Genomic DNA, 16530 nt, shown 5'->3' on the forward strand with positions numbered 1-16530 from the left:
CTTGCATTGTGATGCATCGCCTGTTTACTTGACGATTGCGTTGGGTCTCATTAGTTAGTTTATTCATCTCTATTGTAAATGTTTGTTTGAGTCAATTAGTGGTGCCATGCTTCAAGAATGTAACCAGTGGTGGGTGTGCAGGAGAAGATAAGTCTTGCCAATAATGCCTTTCCCTCAGGCCCTGTAGAGGTCAGAGATTGCTTCACATCCGGTTAAATAGATTTAGTCATTGTATATACAGGCTTGTTGGTCACTAAGGAGTCACTAGCTGACCATTTCCATTTTCTCCATGCTCTTAGGATGAGAAATACATTTATTTTCCTCTCCTTTGTTCCTGTTGTTGTGGCTGTTTACTGTGTTATTCCCATCTGCAAAACACAGTACTCTCTTTCTTTCTTTTTTTGTGAAGCTGGGTGCCCTTTGTTGTCAGCAGCAGGAGATCAAGATTGTGAGTGGAGATGGAGCAGTTAAAGAATGAAAAGATGGCACAAGATGGGGGAGATGTGACAGGGAGCAGGGACTCAAAGCCTCTGACAAAGAAGCAAAGCCCACATGATGGCCACGTAGGACAGGGAGGTGCAAAGATGAACTACTAACTATGGATAGACCTCATTAAAATATGATTCCTACTTCAGGGAAATAACAGTGAGACCACATAAAGTGAGGGATTAGACAGAAAAATCAAATGAGACAGAGGAATTCCTCCCCAGCTCTACCTGAATAGTGACATGAAGTCTTTTTTAAGCAATTGAGTGGCAGAGTGACAGGTAGTACCGCTGCACAGCTTTATTCATTGCAGTAAAGATGACTGACAGGCAAAAAATGGGGAGGTGAGCATAATGTGTCACTCCATTTAAGTTGGATAAAACGCAACGTATGAACCCCAGACTGTCAGCGTTAGCATCACTGGGCCCCAGAAATATCGACATGGATGTGTCTTTTGTCATATCAGTGGAAATTTGACACTAGCAAATCTACATTTTTAGAGATTTTCACTGACTGAAGAAGAAAACGTGATTCAAAATCCATTTTAGTTTGGTTATTTATTTTTTTTATGATAGTGGTTACAGATTATGGCTGTTTCTTGGGCTTAATGGTCTGAGCAACTTCTTAATCTTTGGCAAACTTTTATGACAAATATTATTTCTGGAAGTGGTTTATTAATACATTATTAGTTAATCTTTATCTAATGGTGATTTTCTGAGGCAAATGTAGTCTTGTGTTTGCTCTCATTTGAAGACTTTTGCAAACTTACATAATATGACCTTGGTTTCTTGGTAAACTTAAAAGAGAAATACGTGCATATGTGTGTGTGTGTGTGTGTGTGTGTGTGTGTGTGTGTGTGTGCTCTGTAACAGTTTCTTAGCTTCACTGAAGTAGACATCAACATTTTCAGTTATGGTTCTTGGCTTTGGAAGTAAGAGTAAATTCAAACTACAGTAATAAAATTTCTGAAATATGACGTGTGTGCTGCCTGATCCGCAGCAATTAATTTCTGGAGTTCCTTTTTTTTCGAGTGCCTGAGCAGCTGCTCCCTCCTCCCACTTTTCCTAATTCTTATCTCCAGGCTATTGGAGTGCACTCCATTTCAGTCTCTCCGTGTTTATTTTCCACCCTTTTTTCACGCATGTAGCTTGCAAAACTGCATGTCCATTGGATGCATGCTTGTATGTGTTTATGTGCAAGCCTGCAAGAATTCACGTGTTTATTATTTGCAGTGGAAGATGTTGCATCACAACCTAAATCTGTAAATCATTTTGATTACAGTGCTATTTTACTTTAATAGACTCTCATCATAATCAGTGAGCTCTGTAATTCCCTTTAAATTGATTGCTTCACACAGCATGAAAACTGCTTATCTTATACTGTATATCTGGTTGCTGTCAAGATGCATGACTTGTTGTGCACAGGAAAATCAGAACAACACCATTCTGGCCCATCTGTCCATCTACTATATTCCTGGTGAGACTTTGGCTAGAAATTGTGGCAGTTTATACTTTTTAGCATTATTTAGCAGATTTTATTTTTATATAATGTAGAATTTAAAACCCAAAATTCACATGATTATCAAAAGCATCAGTTATACAAGTTGATCAGACAGTATCAGTTTTCATTAATGCCAGAGGTGATTTGATTTAATGCCATGCAGTTTTTTTAATTGCCTCTATCAATTATGTATTAAAAGGAATACTCTGATGACACTTTTTTCACCTTTAATACAACACTGTCATTAGCCCAGGCTTGTGAGTGAATTTCGATCATTAGAACACATTGGGAGTCACATAACACACAACATTAATAGCATAGTTTAAACTCCTGCTGTCCCAGAACTTTGTATATGAGTCATCTGACCCCTATGATGTCCCTCTTCTCTATTCCTGGGTGGCAAGTTTGACCAGAAGTCCAGTTCAAGTTTGACAATAATCAGTCTTCCTGGGATTAGTGGTTAGTCTTCCTGGCTCTGATGTGAGCCCTAGCACTGATACAGGTGTATTGAAGAGAGGTACTAACATGCACTCACACTCGCACACATATAAAACTCAATCAACCACAGATGGAGGAATTTTGATGTGGCTGCTTGCCCAGCATGAGGTCTCTCCCTGTTTCTTCCTCTGTGCGGACTCACTGCCATATGGGCTATTGAGAATGGTGAGATAAAATGGAATACATGGCACTTGCATGATAATGAGGTTCTTTAGTAATGCTGTCTGATTTCCCTTACCTTGATCCTGCAGATGATGCTTGTAGCATCATATATTTGTCCCGTTTGAACTCCCATCAGGGGTTTTCTTCTGCTTTCAACCCCTGCCACTATCAGAATCAGACAGGGTTCTATTCTAGCCATTACTCTGCTAGAATTATGAAGTTCCTGTGAACATTTATTTGTTCAAAGTATGAGGAGTTATTTTGACAAACAGAGACTTAAAGAAAGAATTTGTATTGTAGAATTTGAGTGGCAGAATGCCAACCTAATCGGCCTTGTTTTTTTTTTTTTTCCATGACTGCCAGCTTGGGTCACTGCCGGGGTGCTATTACAGCATGTTGATGCAGGGGAGTGGGTTTCCTCAAACAGTAGGAATTGTACCTTGTCAGTGTGACTGGCTGTTTGCACTATGGAATGAATAGGTCTATGTAAACTTGAACCAGTGACATGACCAAAGCTGCCACCACCTAGAGAAGGGACAGGCCATGCGACTGGCCGTTTTATGGAGGCTTCTGCTGGTCCTTAGAAGTGGTCCCTAAGGCAAAATGCCATGAATAATACTCCAGTAATCCTGTGCTTATTCTAGCATTATGCTTTGCTCACATTAGCTGTCGCTGTTTGCTACCACCCGATTGTTTGTATTTTTTTTCAGAGCAAATAGGTCACTGGAAGAGCCTAACTAGAGCAGAATTAAATTCTCTAACCTGGATAAAGCTTGACACCACAAACAGTGGTAAACTATAGCCCTTTTACAAATAACTTTGTGGGACAAAGCCACTGAATCCAGTGGCACTGATGATGTGTCAACTCGTCATAGTTTTGAATGTGTCTCCACTCGCCCAATTTGAAGTAGAAACTGTGTTTTTTCGCTTGCATGATCACCAACAATGACACCAAGGCACTCAAACCTATCGTAGGCCACACGCATTAGAGTATTTGTCAAATGACAGCAGATGGGCCAGATCTATGAAAGGCGCTTTGTGACATGTTATCACATCTCAGACCATTAACTACAGCAAAGTATGGAATTGGCTTATTGTCTTTCACAGTGAACTGAATTATTGTGTGGTAGAGATTGCAGCCACATGAGAAATTGAAATGGAACTAGAGTACAAGCCCCATTATCCCAATAAATCTCCCCTTCTCATTTCATTTCATACCATCTTTTACACATAAAAGTGATTTCTCTGCAGTTTCATCACTTTGTCCAGCTAACATTAGGACTGTGATAACATCACTGATAAAAGGATGCTTTTGTCTGAACTTGAAATTTATTTTGGGCTTTATAGCAGTCTTGATATCTGTCAGTGTTTTCTTTTTTTTTTTTGCTTTATAATTATTAATATTTTCCACTTTGAATCATGTGCTTGGCCATTTTTCTTTATTGCTGTCTTCTGGGATATGACTTCTTACAAACTTTTTTAAATATATATATAAAAAATGAAAAGAGGACAACATATTTATTAAGATATAAAAGCACAAATAGATATCTGAATTAAGAAGAAAATAAAAAGAAATATTAGAGAAAAAATCACAAGGAATAAAGCAGAAGATGTTTAAATAGTTTCTTACAACATATTTATTGTTATTGTCAGTTTTATTGAGACATTCACAAGCTACTCAGACCTTGTCCAGCTGTAACACTGAGGAAAAATCAGAAAAAAGGTTTAGAATTGTGGACAGACAGAAAAGTACATGCATATAAGCTTACATTAGGCTCCATAAATAATGCTTTTAACACCATGCCACCACTGAACATGTCCGATGTTAACACTAAGCCTGTAAAATGAATGAGTGAGCCGGTATGCCTAAGCCAGTATCCCTAAGCTTTAGATGTGCTCATGTATTAGGCTAACAAAAGTGAATGGCTCTCTGTACTTGGGCAAAAATTGGATAGTACCCTCTCTACTCCTACCATGCCAGCAAGTCTTGGCAGCATCGTGCTGAAGCAGCAGGTTTGGAGGTGGTAATGTGTGTGTAAATTTGGGCTTGAAAGTACTAGATTATAAAGACACATGGAATAAAATTTCTTTTATCAGCCTGCTGCTGCTCAGATCTGCAGGAGATGCTTCTTTTAGCTGAGTATGCACCGGCATGTCCAGGGATCTTGGGTTGAAACTTTAAGGATAATTATGGAGGCAGAAATAGGAAGTGGAGGTAGAGCTCTGTTGCTCTCAGTGGGTCTTACCCAGTCTCACCCCAGATGTGATTCGTAGAGCAGGTAGAGCACTGTGCATCTGGGAGGCTAGCTGGCTGGGGGCCAGTTCCACTTCAACCATACTTGGTCAGGCTGCTTGAGCCAGCGTCAGAGGAAGGCCCTGGGGGTCATCTCTCCATCATAGTGTGAGCCACTGAACCTCCCTCTAACTAGTGTTCTGCCCTTCGATGATGGATGGCACTTGAGGGACTAGAATTGTACTGTATGGGTCTGACACGCATTTCCTTATTTTCAGAGTCTCCGAGGAATGGAGCCGCTCTGGCTTTAAGGCTTTCTTGCAGATATCTGAGAATTCCCTGCAGTTTAAGGACCTTACAAACTCAGTGAGGACTAGATCCAGTCAAACTAAATGTCCTCTTAACAACATAACGGAAAGTAGGAGTACTTTTTTTTCTCTTCCTCCATCCCTGTTTGTGAAAGAATCAATTGTTAATTTGCAGTTTTGTGTTAACATAGTTTATAATTCAGTCAATAGTCAGCATGCCCTAAGCTAAATAAAAATGACTTGAATTAGTCTTGCTTTTCTTCACAGCCAAGCATGTTACAATGTTATGCATTTAGGTGACATAATGGGCATTTTACTGGCCTGCTGTGTTGAGAAAGATATTTTTTTTTATTATTATTATTATTTTTTTTTGGGGGGGGTCTAATAAAGTTTTTGATAAATACCAATTTATTATTATTATTATTTTAATTTTTTTATTTTTCCACTTTCCCTTTGGGTGCCCCTCTTTCAGATGGTCATGCCATGTGCAAGGCCCCAACACTTGTCAGTTTTCCTGATGAGCTGTGAACTGAAACGTGTCTAGCCTAGAGAAAGGGTACCCATCAAACATATTGCCACCACAGGCACTGGAAAAACAGATGGCAAGAGAAGACACTTGAATTAAAAAAAAAGAAAAGAAGAATAAACAAACAACACCCATCTTTAATCTTGCTGTGCATAAGCTTCCAACTCTGTTGCTGTTGTTGCTTTGCTTTGGTCTCCTCAGTTGATAACCACTGTTCAGCTCACAGCGAACCATATTCACATGGCAGAGCAAAACATAATGAAAAAGAGCAGTGTTGTTAAAGCATAACATTTCAAAAGCTCTGTGAGTTTGCCAAACAAGGAGCCAAAGGTTTAAACCAATCCAGACAACTGTTGTTTGCTTGACCCAATTTCCACATAAGTACATAAAATTTTAATTTTACCATCTTATAATGTAGTTTGTTTTTTTTCTGTCAGTGTATCACATTTATAATTAAACATTTATTGCTGTCTTAATGCTCATGTAAAGTGAAGTTGTGGTCTTTCTTGGTCAGTGGTGTTCCCACCTCTCCCCAACGCTCCTTTCGCATTAGTGCAATATTAAGTAAATAGTACAACTGTTCTGAATGATTTTCTGTTGGAGAATTTAAACAACATCAAAGAACATGAATGTTAACCATTCTCCACCAAATGCTGAGAACAAAATGCAAGAGATTGGTAAGGAAGACGAGGAGGCGGGAAGAATCATGCTGGCCTGAAAAGCCGCCTCGATGACCCCCTGCTGCTTTTTGTGTTTTGTGCTTCTCTTTTTAAATTCTTATTTTTTAAAGGCTAAAATTTACAGTTCCCCTTAAAATTACACATTCAAGGATATTTTTGATCCCATGTGCTATTTTCCCCTTCCCCTAATCAAAGCCTTGACAGAAAAGCTATTGCCTGGCAGAGGGCATAGTGAACGCATCAGCATAGATAGATTGCTGCTTTTCTTTTCCTGTTGCCTCTCTGCTACAAAAAAAGGCAATTTTCATATTCCATCATGTTGTAAATTTGAATTGTCCTGCTCCAAACACATAGCTGTATTGTTCAGAGCATTGTGGAAAGGGAGCTTTCCATCTGACCGCGTTAGTGTGCTGACTTTCCCAGAGAATTGTCAGTCATGCAGCAACTCTCTATCTGCAGTAAATGGTCAAATAAAGCTTTTCCTCTCCAGGGTGGTTATTTAGTCGCTGCATGGGCTGCTTACATGACTCTAAAGATTGGATTTTGAGAGATTATGTTGATATGTGTCCATATTGGGCATGGGAATTATCTATCTCCTGTGACAGTATTATCTAAATGTATACTGTGTGTATTAATTTAGCCACAGTTATCTCCTGCTATCAGTTGTGCTGATGCATGCATTTTAGCTGTAATACATCCAGAATGCACAGTGGTGTGATATAAATCTGAACCTGACCACTTGGTTTCTGGCTGAAGGATGTGATATATGACCAAATGATAAAAGCTGTCATGGGAACACCACGGCCACAGGCCAGATTGCGTAGCTTAGAAGAGTTGGAAATTATGGTGCTTTATAGCAGACCAACTCTTTGAAACTACATCTATGTTCTGTTCAGAATCCTGAGAAGGTTCAGGGTAATTAGAAGCTAATGTTAGCACTTCCAGTGTTGCACATAGCAGGCTTTGGAGATCAAAGGCAGAATTAGCAACGAGATAACGTCTCGATCGAAAGGGGAAGAAGAACAACAAATGGATCGTGGAAGACGTCCATTTAACATGTCAATAAGATCAGTCGATGAAAGATATTGAGCATGAAAAGCATGTGTATGAATATACTCTTGGGGAAAATCCTGGGAAGAAAATTATTTACTCTTTGATAAGACGAGATGGAGATCACTATTAGGAGGAAGTTTTTCTTTTTTTTAAAATGATGAAAATCAAATTTCCAATATAATTCCTTGTTGTGATAGAGTCATTAAATTTCCCTTTGGCATACTGGGTACGCAACATGATAAAAGCACAAAACTGCAAATGCCTCAAGGAAAATTCACTTCAAGAAAATACCTAAATACAACAAACATTAACAGACTGGAGACTGAATCCTCAGGATTTCTTTTAGCTTTTGCTAAATGAAACATCTTCTACCTTGAACAGAAAGACATTGAAAAGTCTGACTTTTAAAGTGCTGCAGAAAGGGCTTAAATCTATGGAGGACCTAAACCGCCAAATGAAACAAACAAAAAAAAAAAAAAAAAAACAAAAAAAAAACAATGCAGAATTATAAAAAAGAAATTGATATGCCACTAAATTAGACAAAAAATTGTTTAAAATTGTTTCTCCACTAAGAAACCTACAAAATGTGACATAAATTGATATTTCTGTTGTCATTTTCAAGTGATTTAATTTAACTTTGTATTAATATGCCTAATTATTTACTTTTCTATGTCAACTTCAGATTCATTTATTTGTTTGGTTTTGTTGGTTTTATTCCTTTCTTTATTTTAATGCCTGTGTTTATTTCTGTAATATTTGACTTTACTTTTTATCACCAAAATTATTTATTTCTGTACCTTATTTCCATCTAACATTCTATTTATTCATTCATAATTGCATCCTCATTATTTCCAATTTTGCATTTTCTTCCTGTATTTCTCCTAGCATTCATTTATGTGTTTCCTTACACATTTGTGTATATGTTTCTGCCTTATTATGTAAATTAGGGGGGCGGCCTTTCAACGTTGAAGTTGGGAGGGAGAAGGAGGTTTTAAACGGGACATACTCTGCAGAAATGGCTGACTTTCAACAGGAGATTGAACAGGAACTTTAGCATGTTGCTCTCTTAGCTAGAAATCCCACAATCATTGATGGCTGCTTACTGTTTGGTGTGGATGCAGTAACTGAGAGGATGTTCCAGCTGCAGACATGCACAACTAATGAAGGAACTGCTGGAGGTTCTGGTAAATTTCTCCAGTCTGTTTCAGCTCTAAATCCAGTTCCGGCACCAGCTCAGAGTACCAGGGTGAGCAATCGATCACTGTGGGCAGGCCCCATTTATTAAATTAATTTTGACTTTATAAGAGGACAAATTCTGGTTTAATAAGCCCTTATTTGACAGATGTTGAAGCAGATTAGGTATAGAATACAATTAAAAAAAAAAAAAGAACTTTGACTGGCACTGGCACTGACTTACTACACTTAGTAAGGACGAGTCAGACTGTGTTTTATCCAGCTGCAGATGATGCCTCCTCAGGAGATGAGAAGATGGGACACATGCACCTGTTGTTGCTATGGTTACTATCTAGTTAGGCATCATGCACTTCTAGCTTGTTGGAATCATCCAAACTGCTAGAAGTGGTTGATTCCAGTTATTGAATTTGCTCCAAATATTGCGATAACTTAAAGGAGGCATTATGTTTTTTAAGTTATAGCAGGAATAGGTGATTACATGCACACATTGATTAAATATACAACACACGACTTGCAAATATGTCGAGAGAGAAGTTTTCTCAATGCAAAAAAGCACATATTGAAACGGATTCTACTTTTGGTAATTTAGTACCACTATAAAGCAGCGTTATCCATCCATCCTTTACCTGTACTCGCTTTATCCAGTTCAGTTCAGTGAATAAAAAGAACTAGTTTGTTTCACAAAATGTTACAGGGCGAACTGCAGCACCTGTGACAATGCTGAAGTTAGCTTCTGATTCGTAAGTTCCGAGATTAAAAAAGCTGATTGCACTGCTTTCTTAGAGACCTTGTCCACATTAGGTTCTGCTAAAAAGAAACTACAACTCTTAGACTAAGTATTGAAAATGTTCCAGGTAAAAATCATTCACCCAATGTAGGTGGAAGAATAAGTAATGTTATTGACTGAAATATACCTTATCTAGTGCATATAACTCTGAAAGGAACTAGTTTTCTTAAAAGAAGAGTGTAAAAAAAAGATGGAAAAGGTATGAGGACAATAACAATGTTACAATTAAAAGTGCATTGCTTTAGCTTTTGTTATTTCAAGTATTACTATTGTTTAAGCTATTTTTTATATTTGGTAATAAATAAGTTAATTAGTTAATTAAACTGAAAATTATATAGAAAAGTGAATAAATAGGAGTTTTCAGTATTTATTTTAATTTTAGGTGTTTTTGTCCTACATATAAAGCAGGCAGAAAGCTTGAAAGGCAAGGACGGTCTTCAAGTGTTACAAAATAATCAAATGAATGGATTGGGTGATAAAAAGCTGCTTTAATAATCATGAATAATAATGAATAATAATATGAATAATAATCATGTTTAGATTCCTATATAAAGTATTTCTATTCTATTCTATTCTATTCTATCAAATCAGTCTTAAAACTATATTTAGTGTTTAGTTACCTAGAATGATATTTCACATCCAACCACATCCACTGCCTTTAATCTTGCATCTTTTACATAAACTGATTTTCATCAGAAATCTTCAAAGAGCCACAAAATAACCATGTTTATTTCAAAATAAAATGTTTCCTTAACCCTGTTACACGTAGTATCAGAAATTTGCGACAAACTACTTCCATTTTTTTTTTAAATTTTATTAATTTATTTACTGTATCTATTTAATAATTTTTTTCAGTTTTTATCTATTTATTTCTATATTGTATATTTATCAAATTATTGTTATTATTTAATATTTAATTGTAATTAATTACATGACACTCTTTTTCCTTTTATTTTATTTTGTTTTATATATATATATATATATATATATATATATATATATATATATATATATATATATATATGCTCTTATATCATTGTAAAAATTTCAGCCGTTAAGGGGTTAACCTGTGCAAAAAAAAAAAAAAAAGCACAAACCTGGCGAGAAAAAAAAAGAGCTATATAGCGTCCAGTTACAATCCCACACCACAGGGATTCAGACTACATTTCCTTGAGCTTTTCTAATTAAATTACACAGAAAATTGAATGGGGAAATACAAGGTTTCCTATTTCAGGAGTGCGAGAAACACAGACAGGAAGAAGCTCAATGGGTTTAAATGTGATTATACAGGCAAGTGTAAATATATTATAAGACTGTGAAAACCTTTTGCCAAAAAAAGAGAAAAAAAGAGAATACTAGCCACTTAACGTTGCCTTTCCTATCATTTTTACCTTGTAAGATCTCTCACCTTGTTGTGGTGTTACATGACAATGCCAAGTGACGAGAAGATAGAAAAATGTGTTGTCTTTAAATCGATCAGCTTCATTTTCAATTAAATTTAAAACATAAATGAAACATTAGATGTTCTGTGTAATACTACATTTTAATACTAATCAGATCCCTCTTTTTAGTATTAAACCATTATCAAATGTAGAGCAGCCCACAGTAAAGATTTAAATGAAAAGCATTAATAAAATACCTGCATTAGCCCGAAGAACAAATGCAAATTTCTCCATTTAGAGTGAAGCATTGATGGCTAACCAATGCTATTCATGCTCAATATGCATATTTAACTCTGTCTCTGTAGTCTTCTCATAAAGAACAAGGTTGTTTAGCTGTTCCAAGGAAAGCTTTGTGTAAAGCAATTGTGAAGAGTTTCTTCACAAGCTTAACTTTGAAATTATATGTATGCCAAGGTATGCGTTGAAAATGAGATTATTTATTGTCTATTTTCTTTACCACATTGTTTGAAGTGGATTTGAAAATGAAAATTATAACACTGAAAGGTTAATGTTTATAATAATTAATTCACTATTTTTTATTTTTACTTTCCTCCATCAGTATATACATTGAATCAATATTGTATTGTGGTGGTTCAGAATGCAATTTCCACTCAGTAATTGGCCTACAAGTCAAACATATAACCGTGGTCAGGGGCATGAAGCTGCTTTCCACTCATGCATTTCACAAACAACTCTGCGCACCAGTTGAAAAACAATTACATTACTCAAATACTATATCATCATTTAGCTCACTTGACTCTCAGTCCTCAACCGATGTTTCTGAATTGCTTTTATCTGAAGAAGCCTTGTGTATTTGTCACAGTTTGACAAAGCCTTAGTGTTGGTTGACATATCACACTGCATATCAGCTTCTCAATTGGAGGAGCTGGTGCATAGCGTGATCTGTCAGCAGGTGCTAAGGCTTTGTCAAATGCAGTGATACAAAAGGCAGACTTCAAATAAAAGAACTCTAATACAAAATGGTGGATGGCAAGAGATCTGACAGGAGGTGCACCGGCACCCACTGAAGCAGCTACAGCATCTTTTCCTGATGTGCCTCTGGCCGACATGTCCACTCTTCAACTGTTGTCAGCAAGAGGCTAGCCTGTTCAGGAAGCCAAGAATTTAGATCTCACTGAGTCTCTGATGGAGACTTTGACACTTATGCTTCAAACCAATTCTTTTCCTGCCATCACCTTCGGTGGACAGCTTGACTGAGAACTGATTAACCTGTGTCCAACAAAACATTTAACCTTTTGCAATTCAAGAAGACAAGAATTCCCTTTATGGCTTATAAAGGGATCCACCCTGTTTTTATTTTCTTTGTAGAGCCTATAAGACTTAAGAAAGTCTTGCTTTGGACAGACTTTTCAACACAAAGCAGCCTTCAGAATAAATATAAAACAATTATCTATTGAGCAACACAAGAGTATAGCAATGGTTGATTGCTTTTTATCTCACACACCATTTTCTGTCTAGATAAGGTGACAAAGTCGCCTACGTGTTCTGATGTTGCTGATGAGATATTAAAGTGCATTTCTACAGCTACAAACACCCCCCAATGTTCTTTTGTTTTCTGTTACAATGAACAAGGAAAATGTGCATGTCAACACTATGTTTATGCACATGTAGCAAGTTTCTTTCTTAAAAAAACATGTACCCATCCACAGGGGGGAAGAGAATAAATAATGTTTTTGGTTGCTTCTGCATGCTGCTTACTTGAATAACAAGACTTGACATGTCACAGCTAAATAAATACAAAACCCTTGTTTTTCTTTACAGAGGATGACATCCACAGAATGCATTCACACCCAGTTATTATACTGATAGCCACCACAGACACGACTTGTCTGCTCTGATAGGAAGATTTCTTCTTTTGTTTGATGTTCTTTGGAACTTCCCTAGTCATTGGCTACACAAACTGTTCACAGGGGCCACAGATACACAATTTGCATCTATCTCCCTCTCCCAAACATTAGTGACCGTTTCCCCTGTTATCCCTCCATGAGTTGTGGCTCTCTCATATTTGTTCGCCATCGATCATAGTGGTGTGGCATGCACACTGGAAAGCAGCCGGTGGGGAGAGGCAGCATTTGCAATCAAACAGAGAGGAGCAGTGTGAAATCTCAGGAAGAGGCAGCTTCCCCCATGCCCGTGGGCAGGGGATCAGACGATGAGGAAGCCTGCCTCAGACACTCAACACCTCCCACTGGCACCCTGATGCAAGCAGCATGCAAACCCACCCCTCACATGTATCTGTCAGCCGGCGGGTTAAGCTCTGCGTGTACCCCTACTCTGTAACTGCACTGTGGAGTGCATGTTTTGCTACTGCAGCTAAGGTACTTTCAGAAGCTTTTTCCTAAGGTCCACTGTGAGTTGCTGCTGTAGTGCTGAAGGTGCGAAAAGGCAGAAATTTCTGGTTTTCTTTTTAGCAGTATTGCTTTACGCAAGTAGATAGGACTGCCCCTAATAACAGGACAAAAGGTGCAGGTGCAGTCCATTTTTCGAGTAGACAGGAGAAGAATTCTGCTGGGCAGAGGAGGAAATGTCATTGAGTCACTGCTCTTCAAAACCAAATGAGAAGCTCTCAAAGTCCAGGCAGCCTATTTCAGCCGCTGGCGTAATAGTCCTGTGGTTAGTCCATCTGTTTTCCATTGCCCACCTTGACTATCCATCCATGACATAAAAGACTATAAACTCTAAAGGGCTTGTTCCAGAGTGTGAGCAGATTTATTTCAGATATAGGTACAGCAGGTATAAAGGGTAGAGTATATGTGAAAATACCAATTTTCCTACAGTGCTGTTGGCTGGTCTTTCAGCCCAAGTTTGATTTGCTTCATCACATCCACCATCCATATTCAAACAACGATCATTTCAGCTTGGTGTGGGAGTATGTTTTCATTTGCAGAGTGGACAGGAGTTTGCTACACTGTAAGTGGTCTGCACTACAGCTACAGATGGCTAATGGCCACAGCAAAAGGCAGACACAAAAGTATAATTATCAGTATTGATCTTTGTGTGGAAATGGATTTGTACGTGACAGAAAGGTCAGCCCAAGCAAATGTAAAATCTTGTGTCTTCACAAAAGATACATCCTATCATGAAATGCTGTCAGAACAACACAATAACAAATGCATTATTACATGTTGGGAAAAACCGCTGTGAGCTGACCTGTGAATAGAAATAACTGGATGAAAGGATGATAATAAACAGATGCAGCAACACGGCAGGTTGCAGTTAAAGATAGACTTTTTTTCATCCGTGGAATGGTCTGTTATCGGCTTATTCTTAAAGCAACATTTTATATAACCTCAAATGAAATGTGGATGGAAAACAAGTAGACAAGGTAATGACCTACTAAAACTGCTGGCAGGAGAGCATGTATGTTCCCTCTAGATGACGTGGGATATGCGCTTTGGCACCAATGGAGGAAAATGACATGGGTTTGGCATGTTAAATGTGTATTTAGCTGTCACTGCTGATTTTATGGCCCCTGATGATGACGAAGAAGGTTCAGAATGAGCAATTCGGATTCTTGTCACTGGCGCATGGTGTCATTTTTCATAACATGTTTTCTTTTACTTGGCATTCATTTAGATTTAGTCCAAGTTATCCTTTTTAAAACAGTCAACCTGAAGTAAATTACCAGTCTGACAGTTAGTCAAGATATGGCAATCAGTTAACCTCACATTCTTTCATTGTTTCTTTTGCAAAACTGAAGAATTAAAAGAGAAATTTGTGCTTTTCAGTAGCTAAGTACGAGTGGGGCATGCTTCTATTCATTCATACCGGATCACATGCGCACATTAAATGGCAATTTCTAATTCATAAAGACAGAAACACCCTCAAATGTGGCATGTGAAATGTTTCAAAAAACCTCCATTAAATGTACTTTTTTGTTTCCTGTACTCTGATTTGTACTGTAGATGTGAAGCTGTGCTGATTATAACAGGATGCCTCTTGGTGAGGCGTAAACCTCCTGAAAGCTGTGGAGAGGTTTTAATCAAGTGTGAAATCCTTTTGGGGTAGATGCCTACATGGCTGTGCTTGTGCTTAGAAGCGTACTCCTCAAACCTCTCTCTGACTCTCCGTGAGCATATATTGCAGCTAGAGTCCATTCTGCTGCCGTGATGCACACCTACGACTCTGTTAGGAGTGCTGAGAAAATAAAGCTCTGCTTGTCATCCATGAGATGATACACGTGCACACACTCAGACACACATGTATCTCTTGCCCGCTTTTTCTTGTAGCTCTATTTTGTGTTTTCTTCTTCTAAATTAGGCAGAAAAAGTACCATCCGTTCATTTGAAAAGAATCTTTGCCGAATGACAATGACCTAGTAAATAGAAGGAATAATTTACTTAAGCATAATGATATAATTAGGCATGAATAAGGCAGAATATTGCTCAGTTGTGAAATAAATGCATTAAATAGCCTAAACATCTAGCTATTTAGGATTACAGGAACAATGAGATTAACTGCAACAATAGCTCAAGCTATGCATTCTCCATCCAATTTTAATTACTGCAATAAACAATAGGACAATTGTATTTGGATTACCCATGAGGGAAAAAGGTAACCAGTGAATCTCCATTCTGTTTCATTTAACAGTAAAGCAGCTGAAAGTCTTAACGCATACGCTGTCTCACTTTGCCTTTTGATTGACTGAAGCCTACATGAACTGAATGCAGTTTTTTCACCCTCAAAGGTCTGACATTTTGTGGGCTAATTATCTTGCCACTGGTCATGAGCACAATACTGATGGTATGTCTCATAGGCTCACTGTCAAGCTGGCATTCTCTCTATTAACTGTGAACTCTTACAACTGCCTCAGATACGTCATCTCTTGTGGTAGCATCATTCACATGCAGCAACATCTTTCCATTCGTTGGATGTATGTGTGTGTGTGTGTGTGTGTGAGTACAGCACTGAGCTCTTAGCCCCTCTTTCTGAATACATTTACTCTCATTCACACACCACCCTGCTGCCACAGAGCAAGATAGAGCATCCGTAATGGACATGTTCTCTCATGGTGTGGACAGCCTTGTAGCATTACAGTAATGCATTCATCACAGCAATCAGAACTTTACATGTCAGTGACATTACAGAGAAGCAGATCTTAGTCTTATGCTCCTCTCTCATTAAACTAGCTGTCCTCGTATGAGTCTGAAGGGATAACAAGATAAATTGAGTGGTATTTCCATTTAATCTAGGCTGTATGTTTAGCTTGTCAACAGGTGGCCGCCAGCTGCATATTTCTGGTGAACAAACACCAGTTCTCTAATGCTTTTAGAAGCATGATATTCTTGAGTGATAGGTTAAGCAAAGTTATTTTGGAGCATTCTCCGCTTGTTCGTTAAAATGAGGTCACTGGGTCACAGACCCATTTATTTAATTAGGAACACTTGAATAAAAAATGGATAATAATCAAGGGCAGGGAACTCATTTCAGCACTGTCAATCAATAACTCATCCAGCAATGGTTTTTTTGCCCAGGGGGTTCCAGCTAGTTCTTTTATATCCTAACCCTGCATGCCTCTAGTGTGTGTGGCTGTTGTGCTTTGTTGAGTCTTTTTTTTTTTTTTTTTTTTTTTTGGATACACATTTCATGAATCATCTACAGCATGTAAATTTTGCGCAATCAAAATATATTTCTCTGGAA

At 37.8% G+C, this 16530-nt stretch overlaps 1 protein-coding gene across 2 annotated transcripts in view; it reads left to right on the forward strand.

Annotated features, from left to right (window-relative positions):
* Window positions 1–16530, forward strand: part of pcdh1a (protocadherin 1a) — an 80594-nt gene that overhangs the window by 59719 nt on the left and 4345 nt on the right. The gene's annotated exons all lie outside the window — the stretch shown is intronic.

This window comes from Melanotaenia boesemani, chromosome 15 (assembly GCF_017639745.1).
Source record: "Melanotaenia boesemani isolate fMelBoe1 chromosome 15, fMelBoe1.pri, whole genome shotgun sequence".
Taxonomy (NCBI): Eukaryota; Metazoa; Chordata; class Actinopteri; order Atheriniformes; family Melanotaeniidae; genus Melanotaenia; species Melanotaenia boesemani.